This window comes from Balaenoptera acutorostrata, chromosome 3 (assembly GCF_949987535.1).
Source record: "Balaenoptera acutorostrata chromosome 3, mBalAcu1.1, whole genome shotgun sequence".
In the NCBI taxonomy this organism is placed as follows: domain Eukaryota; kingdom Metazoa; phylum Chordata; class Mammalia; order Artiodactyla; family Balaenopteridae; genus Balaenoptera; species Balaenoptera acutorostrata.
In genome coordinates, this window is record NC_080066.1 from 152,256,784 (window position 1) to 152,267,129 (window position 10,346).

The following is a 10,346-nucleotide window of genomic DNA, read 5'->3' on the forward strand; positions in this document are numbered from 1 at the left end:
CTAGTACAACAGAATGTGACTGTATTTGAAAATAAGGCCTTTAAAGAGGTAATTAAGGCAAATGAGGTCATATGTGTGGCCCATAGTCCAATATGACTGGTGTCCTTATAATAAGAGATTAGGATACAAATATGTATGAGAAAACACCATGTGCAGATACAAGGAGAAGATGGTCATCCACAAGCCAAGGAGAGAGTCCTGGAACAGACTCTTCCCTCATGACCCCCAGGAAAAAAGAAACTGCTGACACCTTGATCTTGATTTCTAGCCTCCAAAATTGTGAGAAAATAAATTTCTGTTGTTATAGCCACCCTATCTGTGGCTGGCAGATCTGGCAAACTAACATGCTCTGCAAATTGATCTACAGATTCAATGCAATCTCCATCAAAATTCCAGCTGGCTTCTTTGCATAAACTGATAAGTTGATCTTAAAATTCCTATGGAAACTCAAGAAACCCATAATCTTGACAAAAAAGAATAAAACTGGAAGACTCACAATTCCCAATTTTAAAACTTACTAGAAAGCAACAGTAATTAAAACAATGTGATACATACATAAGGACAGACGAAAAGATCAATGGAATAGAAATGAGATTCCAGAAATAAATCCTTACATTTACAGTCAGTTGGTTTTTGACAAGAAAATTCAAGGGAGAAAGAATGGTCTTTTCAACAAATTGTGTTGACACAACAGGATATCCATATGTAAAGAATGAATTTCAATCCTACCTCACAGCAAACACAAAAATTAACTCAAAATGGATCAAAGACATAAATGTAAGAGCTAAAACTACAGAATTCTTAGAAGAAAATATAGAAGTAAATCTCTGTAACCTTGGATTAGATAATGGTTTGACATCAAAGTATAAGCAACAAAAGAAATAATAAATGAATTGGACATCAAAATTGAAAACCTTTATGCATCAAAGGATACCATTAAAAAATTGAAAAGACAGCTCACAGAATGGTAAGAAATATTTCCAAATCACATGTTAGTGACTTGTATCTAGAATATATAAAGAACTTTTAAAATTCAGTATTAAAAAGCAGCAAGGGAAAAGCAACTAGTAACATAAAAGAGAACTCCCATAAAAATGTCACCTGACTTTTCAGCAGAAATATGCAGACCAGAAGGGAACAGCATGATATATTTAAAATGATGAAAGGAAAAAACCTACAATCAAGAATACCCAGCAAGGCCATCACTCAGATTTGAAGGAGAGATAAAGAGTTTTAAAGACAAGAAAAAACTATAAAAGTTCAGGACCACTAAACTACTTTAGAAAATAATGTTAAAAAAAACTTCTCTAAGTAGAAAAGAATAGGCCACAACTAGAAATGTTAAAAGTATGAAAGAAAAAATGTCATTTGTAAAGGCACAGTAAATGTACAAGTTCAACCACTAATAAAGCAAGGTTAAAAGACAAAGTAGTCAAATCACCTAATATATCCACAATAAGTAGTTAAGATACACACAAAACAAAAGGATATAAAATATGATGTCACAAACAGTAAACAGTGGGGTGAGGTGGGGAGAGTAAAAATGCAGAGTGGTTAAAATGTGTCTGAAATTAAGAGATCAGAAACTTAAAATAATCACATATATATGTAGATTTCTATAAATAAACCTCCTGGCCCACACAAACAAAATTCTATAAGAGATACACACATGCACAAAAGAAAGGAATCTAAACATAACACTAAATATAGTCATCAAATCACAAAGGAAGAGAGAAAGAAGAAACGAAAAACAACTACAAAAACCAACCAGAATACAATTAACAAAATGGCAATAAGTACACACCTATCAATAATTACTTTAAATGTAAATGGACTAAATGCTCCAATCAGAATACATAGAGCAGCTGAATGGGTAAAAAACAAGGATACAAAGGATCATACAAGATAACTACAATAATATGCCAATAAAATGGGCAACCTATAAGAACTGGATATATTCCTAGGAAATACAATCTCCCAAGGCTGAATCAGGAAGAAATAGAATATATAAACAGACTGATTACCAATAATGAAATAGAGTCAGTAATAAAAATTTTACCAAATAGTAAACAAAAGTTAACACCTATCATTCTCAAACTAGTCCAAAAAATTGAAAAGTTCAAAGTAAAGGTTTCCGAACACATTCTACAGGCCAGTATCACCCTGTTAAAACCAGACAAAGACACCACCAAAAAAAAAAGAAAAAGAAAAGCCACTATGGCTGATGAACATAGATGTTAAATATCCCAAACAAAATATTAGCAGGCTGAAGTCAATGACACATTAAAAAGATCATACACCACAATCAAGTGGGATTTATCCTAGGGATGCAAGGACAGGTCAGTATCAACAAATCAATCAATGTGATATCCCACATTAATAAATTGAAATAAAAATGACATGATCATCTCAATATATGCAGGAAAACCTTTTCTCTCAACATCCATTTATGATAAAAACTCTCAACAATGTAGGTATAGAGGGAACATACCTCAGCATAACAAAAACCATATATGACAAGCTGCAGCTAATGCTGCATCATACTCATGTATGATGCAACATCATACTCATGTACAATGCAACATCATACTCATGTATAATGTAACATCATACTCAATGTTTAAAAGCTGAAAGCTTTTCTTCTAAGATCAGGAAACAAGACAAGGATGCCAACTCTTTCCACTTTTATTCAACACAGTATTGGAATTCCTAGCTACAGCAATCAGACAAGAAAAAGAAATAAAAGGCATCCAAACTGGAAAGAAAGAATTAAAACTCACTGTTTGCAGATGACATGATACTATATACAGAAAACTGTAAAGACGCCACCAAAAAAACTATTAGAACTTATAATTAAATTCAGTAAAAAAAGTTTCAGGATACAAAATAATTTGGGGATTGACATGTACACACTGCTATATTTAAAATAGATAACCAGGACTTCCGTGGTGGCACAGTGGTTAAAAATCCACCTGCCAATGCAGGGGACACGGGTTCAAGCCCTGGTCAGGGAAGATCCCACATGCCACGGAGAAACTAAGCCCTTGAGCCACAACTACTGAGCCTGAGCTCTACAGCCCACGAGCCACAACTACTGAGCCCACGTGCCACAACTACTGAAGCCCGTGGCCTATTGTCTGTACTCCGAAACAAGAGAAGCCACCGCAAGGAGAAGCCAGTGCACCACAACAAAGAGCAGCCCCTGCTCACTGCAACTAGAGAAAGCCCACATGCAGCAACAAAGACCCAACGCAGCTAAAAATAAATAAATAGATAGATAGATAGATAACCAACAAGGACCTACTGTATAGCACAGGGAACTCTGCTCAATATTCTTTAACAACCTAAATGGGAAAAGAATTTGAAAAAGAATAGATATATGTATACGTATAACTGAATCACTTTGCTGTACACCTGAAACTAACACAAGATTGTTGATCAACTATACTCCAACATAAAATAAAAATTTAAAAATTAATATACAGAAATCTGTTGCTGGGCTTCCCTGGTGGTGCAGTGGTTGAGAATCCACCTGCCAATGCAGGGGACACAGGTTCGATCCCTGGTCCGGGAAGATCCCACATGCCGCGGAGCAACTAAGCCCATGAGCCACAACGACTGAGCCTGTGCTCTACAGCCTGTGAGCCACAACTACTGAGCCCGCGTGCCACGCACTGCAACAAAGAGTAGCTCCCGCTCGCCGCAACTACAGAAAGCCTGTATGCAGCAATGAAGACCCAACACAGCCAAAAATAACAAATAAATTTTTTAAAAAAAGAAATCTGTTGCTTTTCTATACACTAACAACAAACTATTAGAAAGAGAAATGTAAAAACAATCCCAGTTACAACTGCATCAAAAAGAATAAAATACATGGTAATAAATTTAATCAAAGACATGAAAGACCTATACTCTGAAAACCATAAGACGTTGAGGAAATAAACTGAAAATGATAAAAATAAATACAAATAAATACAGTGCTCATGGATTGGAAGAATTAATATCTTCATTTTTAAAAATTTTTATTGGAGTACAGTTGATTTACAATGTTAGTTTCAGGTACTTTTTAAAAATAATTAAATAAGCCAGTTTGCAGGGCAGAGGTTGAGACACAGATGTAGAGAACGGACATATGGACACCAAGGGGGGAAAACTGCGGTGGGGTGGGTATGGTGTTGTGCTGAATTGGGCGATTGGGATTGACATGTATACACTGATGTGTATAAAATTGATGCCTAATAAGAACCTGCAGTATAAAAAAACAAACAAACAAAACAACTAATACTAAACTTTCATTGGGTTATTTGTATGGAAATATGTTAATATAAATGTTTCAGACATTACAGGAAATTTCTAAAAATCTTATATGTTCTGGTATAATGTTATAAGTCATAATCCTAATTATTACCTTAAAATGTATATCTCAGAAATAACTAATTTTCTTGTCAACTGCATTATTATGAACTTTCATCAAATTTTTAACTGTGGTCATTTTTAAGTCTTTTGTCATTTACAGACAGTTCTGGGTGTACTCTGATGCTTTTGCAAATATATTCCTATAAAAGGGTTTCATCTTTAAGAAATTCATGGAAAAGACTCTGACAAGTACAGGTTTCTGGTAACTGACTGTACTGCTGAACTGAATGAATAAGCATTTTCAGAACTCTAATGAAAAACTGATGAACTCATAAAAGTGCTAACAAAAGATCAAGATGAAAAAAAAATTTAATTACATGGGACTGAGTGAACTGATGAGGATGAGTATAATTTTTGTGACTTTCTGTCTGAATTAAAAAAAAAAAATCCAACAAGGACTCAGAGGCAAAGAATATACAAATCAATTTTCACTGCAAAGTAAAGGAGCTGTTACAGTGGAGGATTACTGGACTGAATGTCAATATTATGACATAGTATGAGTGTGTTTCATGTTTGGTAATTGCAATCATTGTTGCTTTTGTTGTGGTCATCCATGTACAATGCTTGGTGTCAGTCTATTTATCTCTTGTAAAAATAAAATACAGTGGGGCTTCCCTGGTGGCGCAGTGGTTGAGAATCTGCCTGCTAATGCAGGGGACACGGGTTTGAGCCCTGGTCTGGGAAGATCCCACATGCCACGGAGCAGCTGGGCCCGTGAGCCACAACTACTGAGCCTTCGCGTCTGGAGCCTGTGCCCCGCAACGGGAGGGGCCGCGATAGTGAAAGGCCCGCGCACCGCGATGAAGAGCGGTCCCTGCACCGCGATGAAGAGTGGCCCCCACTTGCCGTAACTAGAGAAAGCCCTGGCATGAACCGAAGACCCAACACAGCCAAAAATAAAGAAATAAATAAATAAAGTAGCTATAAAAAAAAAAAATTCTCCCTTCTTAAAAAAAAATAAATAAATAAAATAAAATAAAATAAAATAAAATTACAGTGTGTGTGTGAAAAAAATAATAATAATAATAATTAATATCCTTAAAATGTCCGTACTACCCAAAACAATCTACAGATTCACTGCAATCTATCAAAATATCAATGGCTTTTTTTTTTTTAATTTATTTATTTATGGCTGTGTTGGGTCTTCGTTTCTGTGCGAGGGCTTTCTCTAGTTGCGGTGAGCGGGGGCCACTCTTCATCGCGGTGCGCAGGCCTCTCACTATCGCGGCCTCTCTTGTTGCGGAGCACAGGCTCCAGACGCGCAGGCTCAGTAATTGTGGCTCACGGGCCTAGGTGCTCCGCGGCATGTGGGATCCTCCCAGACCAGGGCTCGAACCCGTGTCCCCTGCATTGGCAGGCAGACTCCCAACCACTGCGCCACAAGGGAAGCCCTCAATGGCATTTTTCACAAAACTAGAACAAATAATCCTAAACTTTTTATGGAAATACAAAAGACCCTAAATAGCCAAAGCAATGTTGAACAAGTAGAACAAAGGTGGAGGTATCATGCTCCCTGATTTTAAACTAAACTACAAAGCTACAGTCATCAAAACAGCATGGTACTGGCATAAAAATACACACATAGATCAATGAAACAGAAGAGAAAGCCCAGGAATAAACTCATGCTTATGTGGTCAATTTACCTATGACAGAGGATGCAAGAATATACAGTGGGAAAAGACAATCTATTCAATAAATGGTATTGGAAAAACTGGTCAGCTACCTGCAGAAGAATCAAACTGGACTACTTTCTCACACCATATACAATAATAAACTCAAAATGGATTAAAGACTTAAACATAATACCTGAAACCATAAAACTCCTGGAAGAAAACATAGACAGTATGCTCTTTGTCATTGGTCCTAGCAATTTTTTTTTATATGTCTCTTCACACAAGGGAAACAGAGCAAAAATAAACAAATGGAACTATATCAAATTAAAAAGCTTTTGCACAGAAAAGGAAACTATCAACAAAATGAAAAGGCACCCTATTGAATGGGAGAAGATATTTGCACACAATATATCTGATAAGGGGTTAACAGCCAAAATAGACAAAGAACTCATACAACACAACATGACAAAAACAAACAGCCTGATTAAAAAAAAAATGGGCAGAGGACTTGCATAGACATTTTTCCAAAGAAGACATACAGATACCCACCAGGCACATAAAAAAGATGCTCAACATCACTAGCCATCAGGGAAATGAAAATCAAACCCACAGTGAGATATCACCTCACACTTGCAGAATGGCCATTATCAAAAAGACAACAAATAACAAGTGCTGGCTTGAATGTAGAGAAAGTGAATCCTCATGTACCATTGGTGGGAATATAAGTTAGTGCAGCTGCTCTGGAAAACAGTATGGAGGTTCCTCAAAAATAAAAACAGAACACCCATATGATCCAGCAATTCCACTTCTGGGTGTTTTTTCCAAAGAAAACAAAAACACTAATTGAAAAAGATATATGCACCCCGATGTTCATTGTAGCAGGATTTATAATAAACAAGATATGGAAGCAACCTAAGTGCCCATGAATAGATGAATGGATAAAGAAGACGTGATATATGCATGTATATATGTATATGTATATATACACACACACACACACACACACACACACATATTACTGAGCCATAAAAATGATTGAAATCTTGCTACTTACAATACATGGATGGACCCAAAGGGTATTTTACTAAGTGAAATATATCAGACAGAGAAAGACAAATACCATATGATTTCACTTATATGTGGAATCTAAAAAAACAAAACAAAACAAGACAGAAACAGACTCACAGATACAGAGAAGAAACAGGTGGTTGCCAAGGGGGAGGGGGTAGGTGGTTCAGTGAAAGAGGCGAGGGACATTAAGGTACACACTTTCATTACAAAATACTTGAGTCACAGGGATGAAATGTACAGCATGGGGAATATAGTCAATAATATTGTAATAACTTTGTATGGTGAGAGATGATAACTAGACCTATGTACATTTTGTAACGTACAGAAATACTGAGTGCCTATGTTGTGCACCTGGCACTAACATAATGTTGTAGGTCAATTATTCTTCAATGTTTAAAAAATGGGCAAAAGATATGGATACCTCACCAAAGAAGATATACGGATGACAAGCATATGAAAAGATGCTCAACATCATATGTCATTACAGAACTGCAAATTAAAATTAACAATGAGATACAACTACATACCTATTAAAATGACTGAACTCTAAAATACTGACAAAATTAAATGCTGGAGAGAATATGGAGCAAGAGGAACTCTCATTTGTTGCTGGTGAAAATGCAAAATGGTACAGCCACTTTGGAAGACAGTTACCTATTTTTAACAAAGCTAAACATAGCTTCAGCATATGATCCAGCAATCACTCTATTGTATAATACATCCATACAATAGAATGTTATTCAGCAATAAAAAGAAATGACATATCAGGCTTCAGAAAAACATGGAAGAGGCTTAGATGCATATTGCTAAGTGAAAGAAGCTAATATGAAAATGCTACATGCTGTATGACTCCAACTATATGATGTTCTGGCAAAACTACACCTAAAAATATCAGTGGTTACCTGGGGATGGAAGGAGGGGATGAACAGGTGAAGCACACAGAATTTTTAGGTCAATGAAATTATTCTGTATGATACTGTAGTGATGGATACATGACATTATGCATTTGTCAATTTTTACAGGCATACCTCCGCGATACTGCAGGTTTGGTTTCAGACCACTACAATAAAGCAAATCACACAAATTTTTATGTTTCCCAGGGCATATAAAAGCTATGTCTACACTGTACTGTAGTCTATTAAATGTGCAATAGCATTATGTCTTAAAAAAACAATGTATACACCTTAATTAAAAAATAATGCTGTTGAGAAAATAACGTTGATAGACTTGCTGGATGAAGGGTTGCCACAATCCTTCAATTTGTAAAATACTCAGTATCTGCAAAGAGCAATAAAAGGAGGTATGCCTATATAACCTAACTTAGACTTCGGTTAATAATAATGTATCAATATTGGTCCATCCACTGTAACAAATATGCCACACTAACGCAAAATATTAATAATAGGGAAAATTGTGTGGGAAGGGAAAGTGGGGATATGGGAATTCTCTGTACTTTCTGTTGAATTTTACTGAAAAGTTAAAACTTTTTCAAAAATAATGCCTATTAATATTTTAAAAATCAAAATTTATCTTAAACAAGTGGTTGAAGTGGGAAAATAATACAAAGTATATAACTTTTTTATTTAAAAAAGCAAACAAACAACAACAAAAAGAATAGTACTGTAGCGTGTTCACACTCCCCTATATGTACCTACTTTAAACATTCAGAATCAAAATCTAGTTGGATGCACTCATCTTTAGGGGAAAGCAGCAAATGAACAGAGAAGACTCTATTATTCACACTGTAAACGTTTCAGTATTGCTTACATCTGCTTTGGAAAATATGTTTTTTCCTTTAAAAAGAATTTTAAAAGCAGGATGCAAACCTATGGCAAATATCTCATGAGAAGCAAAACACTGCATGGGCTCAATCTCTGCCTCTACGAAATCAAACATGACATTTTGCTTCCCAATATTCTTCTAAGACTTTCACATACACTATCACCTTTTATCTCCATATAGGAGACTTTCATCACGTTACACACAAGAACTCTTAAACCCCAAAAGATAAAAACTTACTTAAGACTTCAGAACTAGTCAGTGCTGAACTCAGAGGTAGAATTCTAATATATTTCACTGCAATGCTGCTGCTCACTGTTGAGTTCCATGTTTGGAGTTAAGTCATGGTTCTGACAGTTATTAGAGGCTAATCCTCAGCAGCTTAACATTTTCCAAGCCTCAGGTTCCTCCTTTCCAATATTTGAAAAATACTCCCAATGTTTTATAAACTTGTTAAATTTTGTATGTATAACAGGTGGGACATTGCTAAAGAGTAGCCATTACTATACTATATATAAAATGCTGGACATCCCTGAACATTATACCTATATTGCTTCTAACGTGACATTCAAAAGCTTGACATTTAGTATCTTCTAAGGCCGAACATTCTTATTCTCTATAATATACAGCAATTCCACTCCTAGGTATTCACTCCACTGAAACGCACATACATGTCCATCAAAATGGACACATGTTCACTGAATGCTCAGAGCACTATTCCTAAGAGTCCTAAACTGAGAACTACCAAATGTCCATAGGCAATAAAATCGTCAAATACATTTACGATCACAAAATGAAATACTATTTGGCAGTGATAATGAACAATCTACAATTACACCCAACAAAACGATGAATCTCACAAACGTAATGAATGTTGAGCGAAAGCAGACACTAAAAAAGGCACACTGAAGGATTCATCACCATAAAATGCAGAGCTGGGAAAAACTAGCCCGTTTTGTTGGACTCGGATAGAGCACCTTGGGGAAGGGAAAGTGACTGGAGCAGAAATGAGGGTGGCTTCTGGAGAAGTAATGATGTTTCTGGATCCTTGTGCTTGGTTACCCCAAGTATGTTCGGGTTGTGAAATTCATTAAAATACACACTTAGAATTTATTCACTTTTTGTGTGTGTATAACTCATTAAAAGTTAGGGGGAAAAAAGGTTGTCCTTTTCCATGGGGAGGCTGGAATTCTTGGTATTCTGCCTAAAGTCATTCAGCTCTGGTTTCACCACGAATCCATACCCAACAAGTTTCACTCCCACGAGGGAGAGGTTTGAGAAGAGGCGTATACGCGGGCGGGCTGGGCGCCACAGCCGGACAGCAGGACATCCCGGTACGCCCCGCCCTGGGCCTAGAGAACGACCTGGCGCTTTTACCTCAGACGAGTCGGGGACGCGGGGTCCACTGACCTGAAGCCCCAGGACGCCTCCTGTGGCGGCTCAGCCACGGGCCTCTCTCGGCGCCAG